The following is a 25576-nucleotide window of genomic DNA, read 5'->3' as shown; positions in this document are numbered from 1 at the left end:
ATTGAAGCTGAGGAGAAGAGTGATCCTGTGGGAAGATCAACAGTCTCAATTAATCTGGACACCTGAGATTTCTCAAACACTGGACCACCAAACAGACAGCATACACCAGCTGAGATGATGCACATAACGCTCAAGAGACGAGAGCCCCCAGGGAGTTTAGAGGTCAGTTGGTTTGGGGAGTGGGAACATTCACTTGGAGACAGGGGTGTGGGGAGGAGGTATGTGTTCTGAAACAGTAGGAGGAAGAATCAGGGAGGGAATAAAATATGGAATGAAAAAATAAATTAATTAAAAAAATAAAAAATAAAAAATGTATAATGTAAAATTTGTGTTGTTCATATAATAATGTGTAGATATATTAAATCTATTATTGGATGCATCATCACAGAAAACTAAATCACTTTGTTCTCAAAGTTATCAGTTGACAAAGTGATCAGTTATCAGTTATCTTCAAAGCTAAAGGAGAGAGTAAAAGCCTAACTCCATTCGCAATGCTGATTCTCAGAATGTTGTTTTCATGAGTTTTTTGGCATAAGTTTCAAGTACTTTGAGTTCATATGTGTAATTGCCCTGATCTGCTTCGAAAACAAGATTTTGTAGTGGTTTATAGCCTCTGGATTATTCAATCTTTTTAGCCCCTCCACAATCTTTCCTAAGCTTTGGAAAGAGGAGACTGCTATATTTACAGTTGAGCATTTGATATTACTATTTTTTATTTTTTTAATTTATTTTTTATAAGAGTTTTAAAAAATTTACATGTCATATGATATCTCGTTTCCTGGTTTCTCCTCTGAAATAAAATAAAATAAAATAAAATACCTATTCCCCCCCCACACACTGATCTCTGGACCACGACCAGTTGAGTGTTTTAGCTTTAATTACCATCTGTTGAAGAAAGCTACTTTTCTCAATACTATTGGGACATGAACTAATCTCTGAGTATAACAATAACTCATTAATAATCAGTTTAACATGGTGATCACTTATTCAAATAATTGCAAGACATTCTTACTTGGGATTTATGAACAGTGTAGCCGGTTTCTCTTTCATAATTGTCATTCAAGATATGGGTTTCGTTTTAATAAGCAGGACTTAGAACCAGTCAGAAATGTTTGATTTCTCCTTGATGCTCCACCATTGCAGCAATGGACATATCTTGCTAGGGCCCTTATTGTTATACTTCTTAGAATTCACAGCTGGGTAAAACTGATTATCATTCTTTTCCACTGGTTGAATGCTAGCATAGCACCTCCAAGGACTATAAAACCTCCCCAGTAGGAATTAAGCTTCCAAGTGAGTACTGACTCGTGTTTCAAAATGTGGTGTCTTCTTGGAGTCTTAATATCAAGTACTAGACAGTAGTCTTAATATGATCAATAGTTTGTTATGTTTCCGGTTTCTGAGGGAACTTATTGATCAGCAGCTCCAAAAAAATAACATCCATTAGTTCCACTTAAACTCTAAATGTGTATATATGTATTTATATATTTTAGGAAGCTTATAGGGTAATAGTTTCCCTATTTTTATTTTTTCTATGTTATTTATTCCTCTTCCTGTTCTCTACTCTACCCTACCATTCAATTTCCCAATCCAGTCTATCTCATTACTGTTATATTACTCTACTTTATTTATAACATGGCATTCTATCTCTCTGCCTTTGAGAGCATCTCACTTAACCTCGTGGCCCTTTAACAACCTTCAAGACCTCTATCAATATTTCACACATCCACATAAAACAAGAAGATTCAAAACTAACAATGAGTAGAAAAATCATATGACTTTTGTCTTTCTGTATATGGATTGCTCCACTGAGAAATTGTTTTCAGACCCACTCAACTAGTTGAAAATTGCCCAGTTTAATTTTTCTTAAAAATTAGGTAATACTCCATTATTTTTATTGTTTGGAGTTATTTTGGTTATTTGGAGATCTTTTGTATTTACACATGAACTATGCAATTTTATCCAATTCCCATGAAGAAATGCATCAGGTTTGGCCAAGGATTCTATTAAATCTGTGGATTGCCTTTGGAAAGATGGACATTTTTAGTTTTAGTCAAACTAAACCATGGGAGGTTTTCCTATCTGGTATCTTCTAATATTTTTTATAACTTTCTCAACCTTCTAATTGCTCTATCCTTTCATTCCCTTAGTTATATTTATTCAAAAAGTATTTTGGGGATACTGTGAAGGGAATTATTTTTCTGGTTTCATTTTGGGATATTTGCTGTATGTCTATAGAAGGCTACTTATTTCTCTGTGTTAGTTTTATAGGCTATTAATTTCCTGAGAATAAATTTAACTTAAATGTTTTAAAGTCAAACAGATGGTAAAAACCCACAAATTCAAATAAAATTACTCTGAACCCAGATTCCATAGTATATAAGTAAGCTACTTCTGAAGAAGAATTGTTTGTATTATTAATAGAGAAACAAAAAATGTAGCTTTGAATAGTTAGCCAGGGTATTTTATGAAAAACAATTCGGGCATAATGCCTACATATTTTGGTGGGCATGAATTTCATGCATGTAAAACTTTCCTCTGCATACAACACATAACTCTCTCAGAAGCCAAGATCACTTGAATATATCTCAGACTCCATTTAATAAGACCTTGAAATTTAAAACAACTATGTTATACAGATAATCATCCCATATTATAAAACAAATTTGAAGGATGATTTTTATTTTCCCTAATAAACTGAAATTTATAGGCATAAGTAAAAGTGTAATCAAAGAAAATTGATTTTCTTCCTAATTTTATTAACTGTCACAGATTCATTTTTGTAACTGAGCTTCTTCAATAACTTCTCTCTTCACTGTGTCCATATTACACTCCAAGTTATAAACTTCTGAATTTAGTGACTCTAAAGGACTGTAAGTTCTGACTTTGCCTAATCTACAAACTGAAATTATCATTAACATTGAAATCATTCTCATTTACTGAATCATATAAATATAAAATCACTTATTATTGTCCATCAAGTAAAATTGTCTTCAGTAATATATATTGGTCAATTACAAATTAAATGATGAATTGTCATCTTAAAGCTCTTGTACAATTATCATTAGAGAAATTTAATCATATTAGCATCATGAAATCTAGTGTTTGTAGGGGTGTAGAAAATATAGTGTTGTTATAATTATTTAATATAACCTATATTTGAATCTAAACCATAATATATGCTTCAGTACAAATTGGAATTTGAGAATAAGTTATTATGATGAATTCATTTAATAATTACTCTGTAAGCCTAAATGAAGCCTAATGAATATTAACTTAACAATTAATTTCCTGTTTCAGGAAATAAAATGTAATATTAATATTTGTACTAATTTAAGTCATTTTCCAGTGGTATGATTTGCTGATAAAATAAACCAAAATGACATAGCTAAATAAGAATAGTTTACAAAATAATATTAAATATTGTACCCTTCATTTACTAAACAGAATGTGAACTAATTATTCTTCTAATAATCATAGTCTTGAAAGATATCTATTCTAGATCCTCTGGTTCTGTACCAAGTATATGAGAAATGCTTGAACTAATACTGTCATCACAGTATTGTTATTTGATTTACAGCCTACATCATCTCTAATAATTGTTTTTACTAGTGATTGTTTAGGTGAATGAATTATTAGCAATTAACAACTATGCCCCATGTATCTGTCTTTGGCATAACATTATAAGAGAGCCAATATTTAGATATTAAGCATAAACTCTTTTTCAAGTGATTCCTTTTCTACATGATCCAATATCTCTATGCTCTCACTATTCATCTAAGCTGTAGTAAGTCCTATCTGTTTGAGACCAGTCACCTGTCTTTCTGATACATATGTCTCTGTCCTTTTGTCACTGGCTTAGTCAGGGTTTCTATTCCTGCACAAACATCATGACCATGAAGCAAGTTGGGGAGGAAAGGGTTTATTTAGCTTACTTCCACATTGCTGTTGATCACCAGAGGAAGTCAGGACTGGAAATCAAGCAGGTCAGGAAGCAGGAGCAGACCCAGAGGCCATGGAGGGATGTTCCTTACTGGCTTGTTTAGCCTGCTCTCTTATAGAACCCAAGACTTCCAGCCCAAGGATGGCACCACCCACAAGGAGCCCTACCCACGGTGACCACTAATTGAGAAAATGCCTCACAGCTGGGTCTCATGGAGGCACTTCTCCAACTGAAGCTCCCTTCTCTGTGATAACTCCAGCCTGTGTCAAGTTGACACACAAAACCAGCCAGTACAGTCAGGTAAGGGTACTCAAAATGAAAATTAACATCCTTGTTTTCCCAAGCCTTTGACTTATTTTCTTAACATAAAACACGAATATTTTTTCAGTGTACAAACTTTGCTAGGAAGTTAATGTTTAGCATACTCTTCTTAATACATTTTCGAAAAGAAATATATTTCAAAACTAAACATGTTAGAAAGAAAACAGTAATGTAGTATAGAATAATAACATATGTAGTATAATAAAATGATCTACATTAATATATAATATGTGATGTGTTTTAGAGAAAGTTCCATGGGCTGGTGTGAAAAGAGTATATTCCACAAGTATTAATTGAAATATTATTTTCCAGATATCTCTGAATTATATTAAGACGATAGTGAAGTTTTAGTATGAAATGTAATTGTCATCTAGATGAGCTCTTTGTGAGAATGTGCTATGATGATCTTCCACAACTATTGTATTGAACCCTATTATTACATTATATTCAGTAGTGTTTACAATGTGAAATTGGTTATATCAGTGATTGGTGTATATATATTTTATAGTTCTATGTGTTCTTGTTGGGTAATTATTTCCATTAGCATGTTGTAACCTTCTTTATCTTCTTATTTATTTTGATTTAATATCTACTTTGTCAGATATGAGGATAGCTACTCCGTACTTTCAGCTATTGCCTGTTTGGCATATCTTTTCCATTCCTTTATATTTGGTGTACTTGGTTTTCCACCAATTAAATGTATTTCTTACACATAAAAAATACATTATAGATAATGTTTATAATGTTGCTATTTAATAAAACTTTAATGAAATAGAAGATAACAATTAGAACCAATTCTGATTCTTGAAGCAAAAGTATCACCTGGAATTAGTGAAATCCATGTCTTTATTGTGGGTATGATAACATGGATGTTATGAACATAACCATGAGCTTTCAGACTGGATGTAACACCTGTCATAGAGAAGTGAGCTCATACCATTGTTGTCACCTACTTTAAAGTAGCAATTACTGACAACTTTGCTAAATGAATACCCCTTCAAAATGGTTTCTAAGCCTTACACTTTTACACATATGTTAATGCAGTTCTTATCCCTCATCACAGAGTTTACCTTTTGCAGTGGACTTCTGTTAATACAGAGAAGTTCCACCAGTTAAAGTGCAAAGAAAAAGTCCCTGTGGTACCAAAGTTCAAATACTATCACAGAAATTTGAGTGAACAAACAATGACCATTCACTCCTAAACTTAGAATAGCTAAGGTTGCCTATATAAGACTTGAGGAAGATCAGGCCAGAAAACTTTCAAGCATAAATGAAGAAGGACACATGAGTTTCAGGTTTCACTTAATGTTCTTATACACATTTCCATATTGGCAGCTTTAAGAACTTATTTAAGACAAGAGAATATTTAAAACATAAAAGAAGTTTTAGTATCATATTCTGGACAAGTGAGATGGGAAGATTCAGACATAAAGAAGATCAAAATACAGTGTTTAAAAAATAAGCATTTAAAAGTCAATATTAATCATGAAATTACTGGATTTTAAATAAATTAATTTTCTTTTGTTTTGATGGGAAGTAATGAAATAGGAGAAAAATTAAATGTTTTCTTTTCAGTTTTGCAGTATCTTTTTTAGTCCAAAGAATTTAAAAGCAACTCTTAATTCAATAAAAATAAAGATGAGTCAATAATATATACTGTCACTATTTACAAATAGTAGAACTGATAGTGTTGAATCATATTGGAAGAAAAGATTGAAAAACTTTACAGCTTTAAACTAATGTGGGCAATTACAGGGGAATCCTTTTCTGGACACACTCGGGGAGTCGTACATGTGAATTCAAAATAGCAAGACAGCATGCACATGCACATCATATTTCTGCACATGCTAAAAACAAACCTCATAATGCAATGTGTACATCTAGATCCATTTGTACTTGAGGAGATATTGGTAATTTAAAGCTTATAGGAGCGGACACTTAGTTTTCTTTAAAGATGTGACTATGGATTATCAACCATGTGTCAGTGGATGCCCACATATCCAATAGTAAAAAGATACATAAATTGAGCACAATAGCTTAAAATACATGGGGGATAGAAAGTAGGGTATGTATGGAGAGTAGGGACATAGCTATGTACGGATTAGATAGACATTGGAGAAGGGGTGCATAGTATCAATATTCAATGTACAGGGTTCTCAAAACTTAATAAAATATTTTAACCCCAAAGAGATCTGTGGTGTATGGATTGGTTTGGCTCACATAGACTCAGGTGTTTGAATGCTTGACTCATGGGAAGTGACACTATTAGGAAGTATGGCCAGGTAAGAGGAAGCATGTCACTGTGGGTGTGGGCTTTGAGGTTTCCTAGTGCTCAAACTCCACCTACTATGGGACAATTCCCTTTTGCTGCCTAAGGATGTAGAACTCTTAGTTCCTCTAGCACCAAGTCTCCCTGCAAGGTACTATACATCCAACAATGGTGATAATCACTAAACACCTAAAACTGTAAGTTACACCAATTAAATGTTTGCCTTTATACGAGTTGCCTAGCCCATGGTGTCTCTCCACAGCAGTAAAACTCTAAGTAAAATCTTTCTACATTTAGTTTAGAATATTATAGAATGTAAGATTCAAAGAATAATGAAGTATTTGTAGTGGTATTGTTATGAGATCAAAATGGTTTGAGAAATTAATGCAAAAGAGAAGAGAACATAGTGTGTATATTTGCATAACACCTATAAAGTCAGCACATTTAAAAAGTAAATACCATAGAACATAGATATTAAAAAACACACATTAAGAGACACAATAAAGGCATGGATGCTGTGAGGGAATATCTTACTGGGAAGTGGAAGCATTTCAGGGGAGCAGAAAGGGTGTGTATTATGTGTGTGTATGTGTGTGTGTGTGTTTATATGTGTGTGTACCATGTATATGTAAAAATGGATAATATAGAAATACATATTAAAAGTGTTTTCCTTACTGATATGCTTTTTTAAAACAAAATATTAACCACAGTAAGAAAAATATGAATATTTTAACTACAAAGGTATACTATTTATCTTGGTCTTTATTTTAGAATTGAATGATAGAAATGTGATAACTCATGTTAATTCTGCATTCAAATATCCACATGAAGCTCTATATTTTCATAAAGACAACATGTAAACATGTAAAGTCAATCTTAATATATTTTCCTATAACAAAACATTTGAAAAGTACTAGGATTTGTTATTCAGTCTCTGATAAGCAATGTGATCTGGCAAAAGCTGTTGAAATGTCTGCTGAATTTCTAATGTCTTCAACTATTTCTTTCACATAATTAGTCTCCACATTATTGCTGGGTTGCTTCAATTTTAATCAGCCACCATAATGTTGATGGTAACAAAAATTAGTGCTTTATTTTCTAATGTTCTACAAAATAGCTGTCTCATAAAATGAAATTGTTTGTAGGCTATTTAAACATTAAATATAACTCTCATCTCTCACCAAATAAACATGAAAAAATTATAATAATGATTATCCATTACTGTAATTTAACTTAGATTTTTAGGTTGTGTCTAAGGTTCAGTTTAGGGTGGAGATTCTTTTTTATGCGTGTTTTGTTCTTGTTATTTTTACCCCTACTTTTACAAAGAGGATTTATATATGTATAAGTGGTGTCTGCATGTATGTATGTTTATGTGTGTGCTGGTGCCTACAGAAGTAAGAAGAGGGTCTGGGATTTCCTAGATTTGGAGGTACAGTTAGTTGCAAACAACCTTATGTGACATTTGGAACTAGAATGGGTCCTTTGGAAGAGCACTACATGCTATTAAACTCTGAACCATATTCCTGCAGCATATATGTGCTATTTTTAAATGGCATAAATTTGCATCCATATATGTGTATATCATCATGTTTGGTTGTCCATATCCAGTAGAATTACTAAATCTTTAATACATATAAAATAACACATACTTACATTTTATAATGAGAACACTACATCTACATTTAAAGAATATATCAACTGTATTCACAACACAGGTTTGTTAAACCTACACCTCCCATTTAAATGAAAACATATGAGCCATGATCACCACCAGTCTGATCCAGAATCAGCCCCGGCCCTTGTACTCACCATTCTATCATCCTTTTGACTCCAACTTAAAATAAGTAAAATAAAATAATTGCAAAAGAGAACAAGACTTTTAAAGATAATTTTATTTTATTTAAACATGAATCTAGAACATTTTAATAATCTCATGCTTTATCAGGCCTTTGATTTACAGCCATTTACCAATCAGTACATATGAGTACTGGGGAAATCTGAGACATGACTCTCTAGATAGCTAATTGTAATTTACAATATGAATTGTATACCTTAAATGCTGTGCTCTAATTAGGTAGGCCATGGGTACCCCTGAGTACTCTTTGGTTGATGGTTTAGTCCCAGGGAGCTTTGTGGGATCTGGTTGGTTGCTATTGTTTTTCTTCCTATGAGGTAGCAAACCTCTTCAGCTCTTACAGTCCTTGCCTATTGGGGTCCCCGCACTCAGTCCAACATTTGACTGTGGACATTCGCATCTGTATTTGTCCATCATTCTTGGCTCTATCCTAGGTCTCTGGCCTATCCAGCCTATGGTTCCTTGTTTTCCATGAAGTGTCAGGAGTGGCCTCCTGCTTGTGGCATGGAGACACTCTTTGCAAAATTTAGAGTTCCTTTTAAGAACACATTGACTCGTTCTTGTCTGAAATCTGAACAATGGAGTACACACACACACACACACACACACACACACACACACACACACACACTTCTTAGAACTCTCCAAGAGCATTCACAGTAAATTTAATATTTTTCTGGATAAAGTTGACTTTGCATCAGTGATTCCCACTGACAGATTTTCACAGCTAGCACACTTGAAGCTGACGTAGCAATATTTTCGACCCAGGTACTCAGAAAGCAATAAATATCTTTGTGAATTGTATGTGTGCTGCCTGTAATCTGCAGACAAGGCTATAGAAGCTTAGAGTGAGAGAACTTTCAAGAGAGAAACACTTTCTCACCCCCTGCTCCAGTATTTCTCATAACTTTAAATTGCAAAAGAAAAGTTATTTATCCTTCTAGAGCAGTCCTTATTCACATTCAAAGATGTGAGTGAAAATGTGCTTTGTGACATTGACAATTATTCTGATTTTGAAGTTGTAATGACTATTCCTAGTTATCAACTTGACTATATCTGGAATGAACTACAATCAAGAATTAGAGGGTTTACCTGAGATCCACATCTCAATTCTGGAAGACACAAGTTTCTGACCTGGTTGTTGGCATGGAAATCTTGATGCATAGTAGCTATGAACATCTTAGGCCCAGGCAAGGTAGTACATGCCTTTAATCCCAGGAGACTAATGTAAGAAGATCTCCACTTAATGCCCTGTCTTTCTACTGGAGGTAGATTCTACAAGTTCTATCTCAGCACTGTTTGGTATTATAATATGGTCCTTCCCCTTGAGCCCTATTATTCTCTCAATTTCCAGGTCTCTGGTACATTCTAAAGGGTTCTTCCACCTCCCACCTACCAAGGTTGCATATTTATATTCATGCTGCTGGCCTACAGAGCTTCAGTCCTGCCCTGCCCCCATACCTTATCATGTGTCCCTTTCCTGTTCCCCTTCCTCTTTCCTCTCCCACTCATTTACCTCCCTCCCTCTGTTCTCTGCTTTCTTCTCCCTCCTAAGTCGGATTGAAGCATACTCATTTAGGCCCTTGGGATTGTTAACTTTCTTGAGTTCTGTGGATTGTATCATCATTCTGTACTTTTTTTGGCTAATATCCACTTATTAGTGAGAACATACTATGCACATTCTTTTGTGTCTGAGATACCTCACTTAGGATGATATTTTCTAGTTCCATCCATTTGCCTGCAAAACTGATGTCCTCATTCTTAATCTCTGAAAAGTATTCCATTGCATAAATGAACAACATTTTCTGTATCCATTCTTCTGTTGTGAAACAGATGGGTTGTTTCCACCTACTGGCTATTACAAATAAGGACACGATGAACATACAGGAGCATGTGCCTTTATGGCATGGAGGGGCATCTTTTGGGTACATATGCCCAGGAGTGGTTAGCTGGGTCCTTAGGTAGATTTATTTCCAATTTTCTGAGGAACTTCCAGATTGATTTCCAGAGGGATTGTTCTAGTTTGCAATCCCACCAGAATGCCCAATCTCCCTGTATCTATACAATACAGTACTCGAAGTTTTAGACAAAGCAATAAGACAACAAGGAGCGATCAAGAGGACACAAACTGGCAAAGAAGAAATCAAGATTTCACTATTTGCAGATGATATGATTGTACACATAGGCAACCCCCAAAATTCTACCAGAGAATTCGACAGCTGATAAATAACTGCAGCAAAGTGGATGGATATAAAATTATCTCAAACAAATCAGTAACCGTCCTTTATACAAAGGATAACAGGCTGAGAAAGAAAATTAGGAAACAACGTCTTTCAAAATAGTCACAAATAATATAAAATATATTGGGGTAGCTCTATCAATACATTGTAAAGATCTGTATGACAAAAAGTTCAAGTCTCTCAAGAAAGAAAATGAAGAAGATCTCAGAAAATGGAGAGATCTCCCATACTCATAGATTGGTAGGATTAACATAGCAAAAATGGACATCCTACTACAAGTAATCTACAGCTGCAATGCAATTCCTATCAAAACTCCAATACAACTCTTCAAAGCCATGGAAAGCACAATGCTCAGTTTCATATGGAAAAACAACAACAACAAAAAGAAAACTCATGATAGCAAAAACAAGTCTTAAAAATAAAAGAACTTCTGGGGGGGAATCTTCAACCCTGACAACAAGTTATACTACAGACCAATAGTAATAATAGCTGCATGATATTGGTTCAGAGATAAACATGTTGATCAATGGAATAGAATTGAAGATCCAGAAATAAAACCATATATGTATAGACACTTGATCTTTGACAAAGAAGCCAAAAATATACAATGGAAAAAAGAAAGCATCTTCAATAAATCACTCTGGTTTAACTGGTGTTCCATTTGTAGAAAAATGAAAATAGATCCATACTTGTCACTTAGCCCAAAGCTCAAGTCCAAGTGGACCAAGGACCTCAACATAAAACCACATACACTAACTCTAATGGAGGAGAAAGTGGCAAAGACCCTAAAACTCATAGACAATAGGGGTGCTCGGTGATGAGGAAAATGCAAATCAAAATGACCATGAGATTCTACCTTATACCACTTAGAATGGCCAAGATAAAAACTCAGGTGACAGCACATGTTGGCAAGAATTCAGAGAAAGAGGAACGCTCTTCCATTTCTACTGGAATTAAATACATTTTCAAAAAATGAATGCTTCCTGATGTCACACTCAAGTTTGCTGGATCTGCAAGACAGCACAGGGCCCTCTATTAGTATTTATATAAATAATTTCTTGAGTAAAATGAGAATAGTTTATCTTCTCTTCTGATATTTTTAAAAAGAAATAGCATGATCTTGTCAAAAGAATAAAGAAATAATTTAGCTTGTTTAGCTTTCTCTTCCTATACACATACAAAACAATGAAAATATATTAAAATATGAACTATGTTATATGTATATTAAATATAAGAAAAATAGTGAAGCACAAGTAAAATGTTTCATATTACACATAATATAATACTATAGGAAGCAGTATATTGATGTAAAATTTCCAACTTGTGAAGAACTTTAGTTATGTTGTAACATTAATTTACTTATGTGTATTAATTTGAACATTAGTATTTTTGGAATTTATTTTTTACTTTCTTGATTTACTGTCTGAGAATTATAAAGAAAACTTTAATTAGGTCAATAAAATTATAGAGAATAAAACTCAATTATTTTGCATTACTATTGTTCTTAGACTTTTAATCTGAACCTCCCAATTCTAGTAATTTCTTCATTTCATTTTAGGAAAATGATTATATATTAATTCAGTATAATCAATCTTGCATTGAATGTCAATATTATTTAACTTTTTCAATGATCCAATTTTTATAGAACATATTTTAGGGTTGAATTATTTACTCAGGTGATACAGTGCTTGTTGTACAAGCACATTTCTGTGAATTAGGATCACCACCACTTACATTAAAAACTGAACCTCTGGTTTTTTAGTTTTTTCTAACTTCTGGCTATTATAAATAAAGCTGCAATGAACGTAGTGGAGCATGTGTCCTTATTACATATTGGAGCATTTTCTAGGTTTTTGCCAAGGAGTAGAATAGCTGGGTCCCCAGTTAGTACTATATCACATTTTCTGAGGAACCTCCAAACTGATTTCCAGAGTGGTTTTGTGAAGGCTCGATGCCCCAGTGAAGGGGAATGCCAGTACAGTGAAGCGAGAGTGGGTGAGTTAGTGAGCAGGGGGAAGGGGAATGGAATAGGTTTCAGAGGGGCAATAAGGAAAGGGGATATAATTTGAAATGTAAATAAAGAAAATATCTTATAATGAAAACACTGAAAAAATTTAAAATAAATAAAAACTGGACATTAGCATGGAACTGTAAACACAGTGTTACTGGACTGACACATGTGAATCTCTGGCAATCATTGGCTATTCTGCTTAGCCAACCATTGAGCTCCAACGTCACAGAGGCAGTGTCTCAAAAATAAGTTTTGTGTTTCATCAATAGATCTACAATCAATTCTATCCAAACCATTTGAATAAGAACAAAATGCTGTTTATAAATTTTTAGTATGAATATTATTTGAGGTAAGTATATATGTAAAATAAAAACATAATATGTTTGTAATAACTAAGGAAACTATTGAAATACTTTTGAAATACTTAAACAAATTTCAAATGAACATATTTGTGTTATAAATATGAGAGTTTAGCCTCTGTTTTCTAAATGAGATAATTCCAGTAAAAGCATTTGGAATTATTGTCCCTGAGAAACAAAGATAATCTTCTATTTAGATTAAGATATACCTTAATTTGTTGTATAGATGTGTCATGCTAACTCTACCAATCACAAAAATAAAATGTACTGTATTTACTACAAATACAGACTTTAAAAACTGATTTAACTATCATATCATCTGCAAATACTGACTTCTTCCTTTCCAATTTGCATCCTCTTCGTCTCGTTTTGTTGTCTAGTTGTTATAGCCAGAACTTCAAGCACTCTATTGTATAGGTAAGGAGAGAGTAGGCAGCCTTGTATTGTTCCTGATTTTAGTGGGATTGCTTGAAATTTCTCTCCATTTAATTGGGTATTAGCTGTTAGTTTGCTATATATTGCTTTTACTATGTTTAGGTATGTGCCATGAATTCCTGATCTTTCCAAGGTTTTTAGCATGAAATGGTACTGAATTTTTTCAAAGGATTTTTTTCAGCATTTCATGTGATGACTATGTGATTTCTTTCTTTGAGTTTGTTCATATAATGGATTACATTGACAGATGTTCTTCTATTGAACCATCCCTACATCCCTGGGATGAAGCTTATTTGATCTTGGTGAACGATGCTTTTGATGTGTTCTTGGATTTGATCTGAGAGAATTTTATTGAGTATTTCTAAATTGATATTCATAAGCAAATGAAGCTCTCTTTGTTGAGTCTTTGTGTTGTGGCTTCATAGAATGATTTAGGTAGTGTTCTTGCTGTTTATATTTTGTGGAATGATTTGAGGAGTATTGGTATTAGCTCTTATTTGAAGGTCTGATAGAATTTGCACTAAACCCATCTGACCCTGGGCATTGTTTTAGCTGAGATGCTTTTAATTCCTACTTCTATTTCCTTAGGGGTTATGGGACTGTTTAGTTTACCTGATCTTAATTTAACTTTGGTACATATTATCTGTCAAGAAAATCATTCATTTCATTTAGATTCTCAATTTTGTTGAGTATAGGCTTTTGTAGTAGGATCTGATGATGTTTTTTAATTTTTTCAGTTTCTGTTTCTATTTCCCTTTTCATTTCTGATTTTGATAATTTGGATAGTGTCTCTGTGCCCTTTGGTTATTTTGGCTAACTTGTTTATCTATGTTTTTTAATTTTTCCAAGAACCAGCTCTTTTTTTTTTCTGATTCTTTGTATTATTCTGTTTCTAATTGGGTGATTTCAGCTCTGAGTTTAACTATTTCATATGGTCTGCTTCTCTTGGGTGTGTATGCTTCTTTTTGTTCTAGAGTTTTCAGGTGTGTTTTTAAGTTGCTAGTATAGAATCTGTCTAACTTCTTTATGAAAGCACTTAGTTGTCTGAATTTCTCTCTTAACACTTTTATTGTGTCTCATAATTTTAGGTATGTTGTGCCTTCATTTTCATTGAATTCGAGAAAGTTTGTAATTTCTTTATTTCTTTTCTGACTAAGTTATTATTGAGTAAAGAGTTCTTCAGTATCCATGAGGCTTTCTGTTGTTATTAAAATTCAGCTTTAGTTCGTGGTGATCTGATAGGATACATGAGATTATTTCAATCTTTTTGTATCTGGTGAGGCTTGTTTTATGACCATGTATATGTTCATGAGAACCAAGGACTCCACAATGTGTTTGGAAATCATATGACATGTTTTCATGGAAGGAAGTCCAAGGGACCCACCATGTCCCACATATTTACCACCACTGCTTACTGCTATCATTTTTCCTGTAATAAAATTTGAGAAAGGGAAAAAAGGAAAAGCAAAACAGAAAAGAAAAATTAGGGCAGAGCCCTCAAAATAAGAGATAAATATAAAGAATGTTTTTTCTTTCTGATATGTAATTTCTTTACTGCCAAATACATTACTCAATTATGGATACAATTACAACTGTGCTGATACAATGATAGTGTTACTAGAAAGTATCCCATGGTTTCCACTCACGAATATAATAATTGTAAAAAGGGATTAATTCATAAACGCCTTTGCTATTAGCAAATTTCTTATATTCTCAATCGTATTTGTGTTCACAAAGAACTTACCCAAGGAACAAGTAAAACACAATATAAAAGAAAAGGTAGTATGTTCAATTAGAGAAGGTAAAATATTTTGCTATTTGCTTTTTTTAATGTATTGCATTATTTTTAAAACCTTAAAAGGTAGAATTTGTATTTTTAAAATACAAATGGCCCAGTGGTTAAGAGCACTGTCTGAACAGTGACAATAATTTATATTTTTAGAGATAAAAAAATTATAGTAAATTAAAGATCTTGATTTTCATAGTATAAAGTCCACCAAAATAAATGTGATAAAGTTGAAATATTTATTATCACAATGTAAAATTTAACATGCTGAGATTCTCAAGTTAGACACTGGAGGACAAGTGGGAATCTTTCCCCATATATTTAACAATTTCACAAAATCATCTCCTGATTCAAGGATGAATATGATACTAACAAGAGGTGGTATGAATAGCTCTACACACAGGTAATTATATGCTCTGCTTTTATTCAAATATGTGTGTGAGGATCTATTCTACACCTTCTGTTGTTTTTGCAGAGCGATTGTAAAGGCATTATTTTCCTGTGCATGGAGGAAATCTGAAGTGATTTTTCACGTGAGCAGAGAAGCATTATCTCTGTACACTGAAGAGTGACAGTAGACTCAATAGTTTAAGGGACACCTTAAAAAAATTCTTTCACAACTTCTATAAATGTCATGTAAGGGGGATTTTATCTTTTCCCCATCAAGTAAGCACTCAACACATTGTCATTACAAATGGTGACATTGTGAATACCTGAAGAACAAAGCTGAATACAAATAATGTCTAATGATTCACATTTATTAAAAAGACCTCATCAGCCTTTTATTTTTCTTTTTTTCTTTTTCAGTAGAATGTGTTATTGCTCTGAACACATATAATGCATGTATGTATATGTGTATATATATAATATACATATATATGTGTGTGTGTTTATATACACACACATACAGTGTAGACAATAGCTTTCTCATAGCAGTACAGAGAAATCTGCTGAATTTTTTTTTTTTTTTTGATATTTAAGATGAAAGCATTCTCTCTCAGGAACCTAACTGACCTTAGTATGTTTGGTTTTCTTACCTTGAAAATAAGTGTATGTCTTGATTTAAATTTCACGAGAGGCTCACAGTTCATCTAAAGACAAACTTTACTGAGGTCCAGTGACTACTATGTTGCCATTTCATCATATTTCTGTACTGCTCTCATCTTGGTGATTTTCAAAATTAAACTGTGAATTAAATAGACTTATAAAAAGAACTTCAGCTGGAAAGTGCCTTTTAAAATAACAATGATTTTGTTTCACTTTTTTTTTGAGGCTATACTGTTCCAAACCACCATTCATTACAGATTAATGAACAATAATTAATTATTAATTACCAGGAGGGATGATTACATGAATTTGCCTTAGGCCTGACAAGCTGTCAAGGATTCGTGCCAGGATTGCCAAGCTCAGCAACTTTCAGAGGTGTGACACTGAGCACTCAGAGTTAAATGATATTTTCAAGAGTATAGAGGAAGAGTGTGAACAGCAGACACATTTCCCTTGAGTGGGACTGTCTCTTGCATGTGAAATAAAGAGAACAAGGTGATATATTTTTCTTATAAGGTGATGATGTGGACTGCTTATCATAAAAATTCTTCCCACTTTTGATCAAAGACTTGGCTTATGAAAACTATGAAAAATAAAAACAATGAAAAAAGTCTCATTTTCAATTATTTTCTAATAAATGAAACTAAGTATTTCTGACAAAACAGTAGCTTCAAAACTACATTTAGGTATGAGAAATTATGAGGCCCACTGTTGTTGTGTGTCTGAAACCCAGGTACCATTGTACCTCTGGTGTATTAATCACATTTAAAAATTTAATTTTGATATCTAAGATCTGCTTAGTAGAATAGAAAATGAGATATTGTCCTATTCAGGGTAAGACTAGTCCAGCTTAAGAAAAAGAATCTTGATTATGTCACGAAATTTTTACTGTCGTCATGTAAAATATATGCTTTGAATTACATTTTTATCAATATAAGTGTAGATCACAAAAATATGTCGGTTGAGTGCAAGCATCATGTAAACATGTGACATACAGTATTGTTACAAAGAGGAAGCACGGAATTCTTCACAAGTCAATATTTCTCTATTACCTGCATTTAATCTGGAATTTACTAAATTCATACATGGTTACCATGCTGTCTTTCCCTATTCTTTTATTTTCTTCCTCTTTATTGCAAATATATTTTTTCTTAAATAACATATTCTTACTATGGTTTCCCCAACCTGTACTATTTCTAATTTTTCCACACCTTCTCCACTCCCAGCCAGATCTACTCCCTTTCTGTCTTTCAATAGAAAACAAACATGCTTCTATAGGATAACAAAAGAGGAGATATGATAAGATGAAGTAATTGACACATCAAAAGTAGACAAAAGGAACAAAGGGGACAAAAGCCCAAGAGAAGCATAGGAAACAGACTATTTACTCACTCGAGTATACCATAAAAGCACTAAACTGTGCCATACTATAAGCACAAAGAACTTGTGTATGTGTGTGTGAAACAATAAGTTAATAGTGGAAAATAAACATGAATATTTGAACCAACAGAGTTCCAGGGACTAAACTACCAATCAAAGAGGACACATGGAGGGACCCATGGCTCCAACTGCATATGTAACAGAGGATGTCCTTGCTGGACATCAATGGGAGAGAACGCCTTTGGTCGGGGCAAGGATCAATGTCCCAGTGGAGGGGAATGCTACGTTGGGAAACAGGAATTGGTGGGCAGGTAGATGAGCATTCATATATCAGTGGGAGGTAGGATGGGATAGGGGATTTCCAGAGGGGAAACTGGGAAAGGGGATAACATTTAAAATGTAAATAACTAAAATATGCAAAAACAAAAGAAAAAGAAAAAAGATTTGTTTCCTTAGTGTCCTAAATATCCTGAGAATTTCTTCTTTCTGCCTCCTCTTCCAAGGTGTTCCTGAGCCATGCAGGGAAGGGTTTGTTGGAAATATCCCTTGTAAGAATGAGTTCCAAGATTTCTCACTCTCAGCATAATGCCATCTCTTTATATGTCCCTATCTGCTACAGGAGAAAGCTATATGCTCTTCTTAAAGAAAGTGACTGGATCACATTTAGGTTTTTCTGCAAAGAAAATAAACTCCAAAAAATCAGGGACAGATATTAAATTTGATTGACAATATTTTTCATTTAAATGCAAATTAAATAGCATATAGCTTTTCTAAAGCATAATATTTTAGGATGTAGTGTTAATTGTTAGGGACCATGAATCATTGAAGAATAATCTAATAGTAAGCAAAAGCAAAAAACATTTATTGAACAAATACTTACATGTAGGGGCCCAATTCCATTGGGATGAAGTGTGGAAGGTCCCCAACTGAATTCATAGATTCAGGTTTAAAGCCAAAAGACAGCCAAAGGGGCCTGAGTGTCTCTGTCTGAAGCCTGCCTCCTTTGTCCCTAGGTTGCTTCAGGTTTCCTGTGTGATCTGTGACTCTGGCTATAGCAGGTCTCCTGAAAGGCTTCCAGACTGTGAGGTTTTCAGAGGGGGCATACTCACTGATGATCTCTTTCCCTGGCTGCAGCATATCTCCTGGAAATCCTTTAGACTGTGAGGTCTTGATAGGGCAGGTCAGGCTGTTGGTCTGCCCTGGTGGAAGGCACAGGCTGGAAGGTAGGTGAAGTTCAAGCAGAGTGACTGGGTCCCGAATCCACGAGGCTCCTTGGTGATCTAAGCTGTTGTAGTTATTTTTGAGTATCTCTTACCTGTTGCCCTGAGTACAGCAGAACTCCTAGGAGGCCTTCAGATTGTGAGGTCTTCAGAATGGTGGAGGTGTTGATGATTTTGCATTAGTTTCTTATCTCACCACCATTTTCAAATAATATACAGAAGCAACTTAAGAAAAGAGAGGCATAAGCTGGGAGGTGGTGGCACACGCCTTTAATCCCAGTACTTGGGAGGCAGAGGCAGGCAGATTTCTGAGTTCAAGGCCAGCCTGGTCTACAGAGTGAGTTCCAGGACAGCCAAGGCTACACAGAGAAACCCTGTCTCAACCCCCCCCCAACAAAAAAAAAAGAAAGAAAGAAAGGAGAGGTATATTTTGGCCCATTATTCAGAGATCAGAATCCATCATATTAGAAATACTTGCTTGCTAGCAGGTGTCAGCATATGGTGTGGCTTTTTGATATCTTCATGAACAATATATAGACAGAGCAGGATAGAGACACACCTATCTCTACCTCAGAAGTGAAGACTCATCCTTTGTAGCCTATAGCTGAAAGCTATGCCCTAAGTCAAAAAAGGTTCTATATTTCACATTTTATCCAGGGATTCACTAATTAAGACTATGATCCGATGGTAAACATTTCAAACTGAAACAAAAATATTCTACCTCTGGATCTCATAAGCTCTTGGACTTCTCTTTATTTTGAAAGTCTTAACCATTCACCATTGTCCAAATATCAAATAAGCAGAGGTCTGCTCCTGTTTCAGTCAAACTCTATCCCGATATACTACGAGAACAAAATATCACAGTGTACACTTCAAATGCACAGTGACCCAGAGTCAACACATCCAAAACTGAGAAATGAAGACAAAGCAAGAAAACATAGAACCAAAGCAGAACTCGGACAAAGTACGAAACGATCAAACAAACAAAAATCTTTAAACCATGTAATTTCATGAACTCCATCTTGATAGTTTGGATATATCATGTAGGCTCCATTAAACTTAGCCAGTTCTGCTTCTATAACATTGTTATCTGGAAAAAAAATATGAAATTTCCATTGGAATAGCTTTCATCAGACCTAAAGATTCTCTAGATGAAAGGCACTGCTGTTGGAATGTTCACCATTATCATCTTTCCATTGAAGCTCAGGACTCACTTTCAATCCTTTAAACATTGGCCTCTCAATCGCTTCCAGTAGAACCTCCCTTGCTATATACTCCTTGGATTTCCAGAGATTTTATTGTTGTTGTGGGTGATGTTTGTTTTGCTTTGCTTTCTAGGAATCTTCATTAACCCTATTATTCTTGTATTCTACATGCTTGAGAAATAGGACTGCATGAATAATGTTTCCTGTAAGCTCCAAATGCAGCTAGGCAGACTTCAGCATGGGTACAGTTATTGACAATTACCTGCATTTGCAAGTTCAAGAGATTTTACTGAATTAGATATTACCCCCAAGGTATCTTTTATATTTTTTAGTACAGAATAGAAGATTCCTATATAATGACAACAATCTCCTTAATAACTATGAATACTTTGTGAAAGCCTGCCTTATGTTCTAATAATCCTTTATTTGCTGGATTATATGTGTTCTATATCTTTGTACTTTATTTTTTAATCAGCACTTTCACTGTAAACCATGGAGCAGAAAATGATCAATAATCATGCCACAACCTAGATTGTGATGCTATTGTGATGCTCTGTCAAACAAATCAGTTCATTATTTTTTTATTTATTTTTCTTATTTAAATTCTTAGGACATGTTCACAAGCTAGCCAGGATCTTTGATAAAATATAAGGTAAATAACTACTATTCTAGTTCCTTATGAAGAAAGTGTTCTCTTAGAAATACTTATGAAAACATTTTTGACTGCCCAAACTATCACCAGCACTCTAGAATACATAACTCACATAAAAATGACACATTGACTTAAGCGCACTACACTCTAGGATTCTCTAGTCACTGACATGAAACTATTCTATATTCTTTCTCCTAATGTCATTTTCAAAGGACTATAAATCATATGATCAGTTTTATCACATCAATCACCTATTTCTTAGAACTGAATTTCTTCAGAAATTATTTTTTTAATTATTTTTACCAAATAATTAAGATCACAAATAAGTTAATATAGTCCTTCATGATGGAGGAGGAATAGTGATTTAGGTAGTGGAAGATTGCAACACAGATTTCTTTTCTCCTTTTCATAAAGAGGATGGAGAAAGTCAGTTTTGAAATAGAAGTGGGTGTAATTCCAAGGCCTTTATCAAATAGTATACATAGGTGAGCTGTGTGTGATATAGAAACAGTTCCTTGTTTCCAAAATTAGTGCATCAAATTAGCACTATTTGGTCATAATTAAAAATAAGTCTGTGGGGGACAAATTATTCTCTAGCTTTAACAATGATTTTTTATTTTGTTCTGAGATCTTTTGAAGTAATTTAAAATAAACCAATATTGCAACAATCTGATGTTAATTTTGTTTCTTTTAAAAAGTGTTTTTTTAACAATATATATTTGTTTCTATGTGACTTGCAATCACTATCCATTCTCTATTGTTTAGTACTAAAAGAAAAGCATTTATGAGTCTTTAAAAGAATTAATCTAAATTATCAAATATCTGTATGATTGCAACAGTAGACTACATTGGACAGATATGCAGGACACTTTTAATCTTTCATATATATCATTGATAGTCACTGCACAAGAAAACTATTATAATAAAAGTGTTTGACTATAGAAACAAAAAATGAAAATTAATTTGATTGTCATCTTAAGAGGATTTAGAGACACATAGGAGAAGAAGCCCAAAACTGTTCTATCAAAGCATTTATAGTGATGTTTAACTGGGGTTGGCTATCCTTCAAAATAGAAGTTACATTATTATATGATCTAGGGATCCAAACACTGCAATGGAGAGAGACACTAACCAAAGCATTCCTCTTTCTTTGTGACAAGAGATGCAGTGACTAACTGCAATTATTTGGCTCCTGCATGAATGCCTCTCCATTGATGATGGTCTGCACACTTAGAACATGAAGTAAATTAAGTATATTAAGTATTTCTATTCTTCAGAAAATGTCTTAGTTGGCATTTCGATTGCTGTAAAGATATACCATGACCACAGCAACTCTTACAAAGGAAAACAATTAATTGAGCCCTTCTTATAGTTCAGAGGTTTGGTCTATTGCCTTCATGGCAGGAATCATGATCACATGCAGCAGACAAGGTGCTGAATAATAACTGAGCATTCTACATGCAGATTAGTAGGAAAGAGGAAGAGAATAACACCAAGCCTGGCATGAGTATTTGAAACCTCAAAACCTATCTCCACTAACATGTCCACCAGCTTGGCCACACCTCCTAGTAGTTCCAGTCCTTATGTACCTTTAGGAATACTTTCCATTCAGGTCACCATAGGGGTATATAGCAATGAGAATGATACTAACACATATAACTGCTACCAAGAGTGAGCTCACATTGATAATCCTGTATGAGATTCTACACCTTTGTAACTGTTTTTTTTTTTTTTTTTTTTTTTTTTTTGAGGCATGTGGAAGCTTCTGAAGATAAAGCTAGAAAAATAATAGGCTATGAACAGAGAAAATATGGAGTCCTGTTGTACTGTCTGGTTTTGTGTGTCAACTTGACACAGGCTGGAGTTATCACAGAAGGGAGCTTCAGTTGGGGAAGTGCCTCCATAAGATCCTGCTGCGGAGCATTTTCTCAATTAGTGATCAAGGGGGTAGGGTCCCTTGTGGGTGGTGCCATCCCTGGGCCAAAAGTCTTGGGTTCTATAAGAGAGCAATCTGAGTAAGCCATGGGAAGCAAGCCAGTAAGGAACATCACTCCATGGCCTCTGCATCAGCTCCTGCTTCCTGAACTGCTTGAATTCCAGTCCTGACTTCCTTTGTGATAAACAGCAATGTGGAAGTAAGCTAAATAAACCCTTTCCTACCCAGCTTGATTCTTGGTCATGAGGTTTGTGCAGGAATAGAAACCCTGACTAAGACACCTGTTATGAGTTTGGAAGACTAAATAAGAAAAGAAATGTGAAAAGACAAACCCTTACTTATAATATTGCAGAGGGCAACATAAAGTATTCTAAAGAACAGTTATACTATAGACTGGCAAAGAACCTGGCTTCATTCTACCCATGTTGAGTTCAAGAAAGTCAACAAGATTAAGCGATGTGTGACAGGATTGAATTACTTCCAAAGAAGCTCAGGAGATTATTACATGAATCTATGAAGGAGAAAAGTAAGCTAACATGTAAACCCAAAGGAGCTGCTGATACCCAGGAGCAGGGAATAGGACACTGAATTAAGCTGCAGCCACAGAGTCAAATCAGCAGCAAGAGGGAGTCTGCATACTTGAAAGCACAGATACAGAAGATGAAAATATCAAGGCTGAGAGAGCCCAGATATTTATATCACAAGAAGGAGATGTTGAATCTGGAACTACAGGATGGAGTATTTGCCTTGCATAATTTCTGTGTTTCTTTGTCAAAAAATGTGCCTGTATCACACCCCAAAACTTTATTTTATATGAGAAATATTATTTTGATTTTCAGAGCCTCAGAGAAAATACTTTGGTTTTGAACCATGTTGAAATATTAAAGATGTGCTTCTTGCCATTTGAATTGAATTCATTTTGCTTATGTAGATTTCCTTCAAGCTTTGGGTCCGATGTAGAATTGTATGTTTAAAGATATCTGTTTTTTTTCTTTTATTAGATATTTTCTTTATTTACATGTCATATTTCCCAGTTTCTCCTAAAAAACAAAACAAAACGAGAAAAACAAAAAACAAGAACCAACCCCTGTCCCGTCCCTCCTCCCCCTGCTTGCCACACCACCCTCTCCAGCTTACTGGCCCTGGCATTCCCCTACACTGGGGCACAGAACTTTCACAGGGTCAGGGGCCTCTCCTCCCATTGATGCCCAACTTGGCCATCCTCTACTATACACATGTTGCTGGAGCAGTTTGAATGTCAAGTTGACAAGGAATGGACTCACTATGGTTAAGTTTGATGCAATTTATAATTGCCTAGGAAAAACACGTTCAGATGAGCGTGTCCATGAGAATTACTAGGTTTTAGAGAGTAGAACAACAACAACAAAAACAACAAATTCTGGATGTGGACAGCATCATACCATGGTCTTCAATCCTAAAATGTAAGAACTGACCACCCACATTCATTTCTTCTTGCTTTCTAACTGATGGTGCAGTGTTACAAGAGATATAACACTCTAGTGAACTGTCACCATGCCTTTGGCATTAGAGTGGATCCAATTCTCAAATTAATGCTACAACATGGATCAATTTTACACACACATTAAGAAAGGAATAAGCTAATTATAATATATATATATGTATATATATATATCATGTACATATATATGTACATACATACTTACACACATACACAGGCACACAGTCCATTTATCCAACTAGATTCATAGAGACAAAGACAGAATGCAAATTAGCACCTTAGTCTTAGGTGGCTAAAACTGTAGTAGCATGATTGTATAATCTATTTAAACTGAAAAATTGGTATACATCATTACTTGTTCACAATTTTAAGGTAATTAAGGCTTTGTGTCATGTGTCAAAGTAATAAAGGTTGACTATGCTAATGAGTCCATATTTTTACTTTCAAGAAACTTCTAAGCTCATGTGGTTTCATCAGAGATTTACTTTACTTTTCTGAAAGTGTGTACAGAATCTCTTGTCTTCCACATGTACCTAATGAGGTTACAAGCCTCACAACTTGCTTATATCACAGTAATCACTGACTTATGTTCCACCTTAACCTTATTGGAAATCTTTTCATGTCATTCCTTTTTCTTAACTTATATTCAGAAAATTTGAGCTTTCAAAGAATTCTGAGCATGAAAGGTACCTTTGTTCTTCCTAGATGTCCTAAGTAATAAAAAGTTCCCTTCTTCAACTTGAAAACCATGGCTTGGAATTCAAAAATCAAATAATAACTACACATGGGTTAACTAATCCTTACATAGATTACACTAGAATACAATACTCACTAGATAAACTCATCTTTTAGGTACTCTATTGCATAGGATTAAAAATGTTAGTGATTATATTTTACACTTTAGAAGAAAACATCATGTATATTAGATTTAAACTTAGTTGCTTTCAAAGTAAATCAACAGTTGATGAAAACAATAGGCCATGCATTTGACAAAGAGGGAACACCAGGTAAATTTGAAGGGAGGAAGAAGAAAATGATGTCATTATATTGTAATCACAAAAATAGTAAAAGAAATAATATAATACAAATTATTTCTACTATAAATTTACTTCTGGGGAATGGATAAAATGACTCAAGAGTAACACCTTTCCTTCACAAGCATAAAAACATGAATTAAGATTGCAGCGTCTAGACAAACTACCACGACATGCCTTCAATGTGTATGTAATTTGTAATACCATAGATGTCAATGGGAACGTAGGAAGTATCACAGGGGTTTGTTTGCTCATGGGTAGACCTCTAGCCTACCTCCCAGTACAGTGAGAAAAACTGGAAAACAGTAATGGAGAATGGCCAGCATATTCCTCTAGGCTCCTCCTGTGCACAGTATGCACACAATCCTCTCCCTCTCCCTCTCCCTCTCCCTCTCCCTCT

At 34.3% G+C, this 25576-nt stretch overlaps 1 long non-coding RNA gene across 1 annotated transcript in view; it reads left to right on the top strand.

Moving 5' to 3' along the window:
• Positions 1-11: 11 nt before the first annotated feature.
• LOC116084657 overlaps positions 12-25576 on the top strand; it is a 32445-nt gene continuing 6880 nt past the window's right edge. Inside the window, exon 1 of the long non-coding RNA XR_004116205.1 lies at positions 12-162. This is a non-coding gene — a long non-coding RNA (uncharacterized LOC116084657). The remainder of the gene's footprint in view (positions 163-25576) is intronic.

This window comes from Mastomys coucha, unplaced genomic scaffold, assembly GCF_008632895.1.
Source record: "Mastomys coucha isolate ucsf_1 unplaced genomic scaffold, UCSF_Mcou_1 pScaffold9, whole genome shotgun sequence".
Taxonomy (NCBI): Eukaryota; Metazoa; Chordata; class Mammalia; order Rodentia; family Muridae; genus Mastomys; species Mastomys coucha.
The sequence above is the reverse complement of the archived record's forward strand: the minus strand, read 5'-3'. Positions and strand labels throughout refer to the sequence as shown.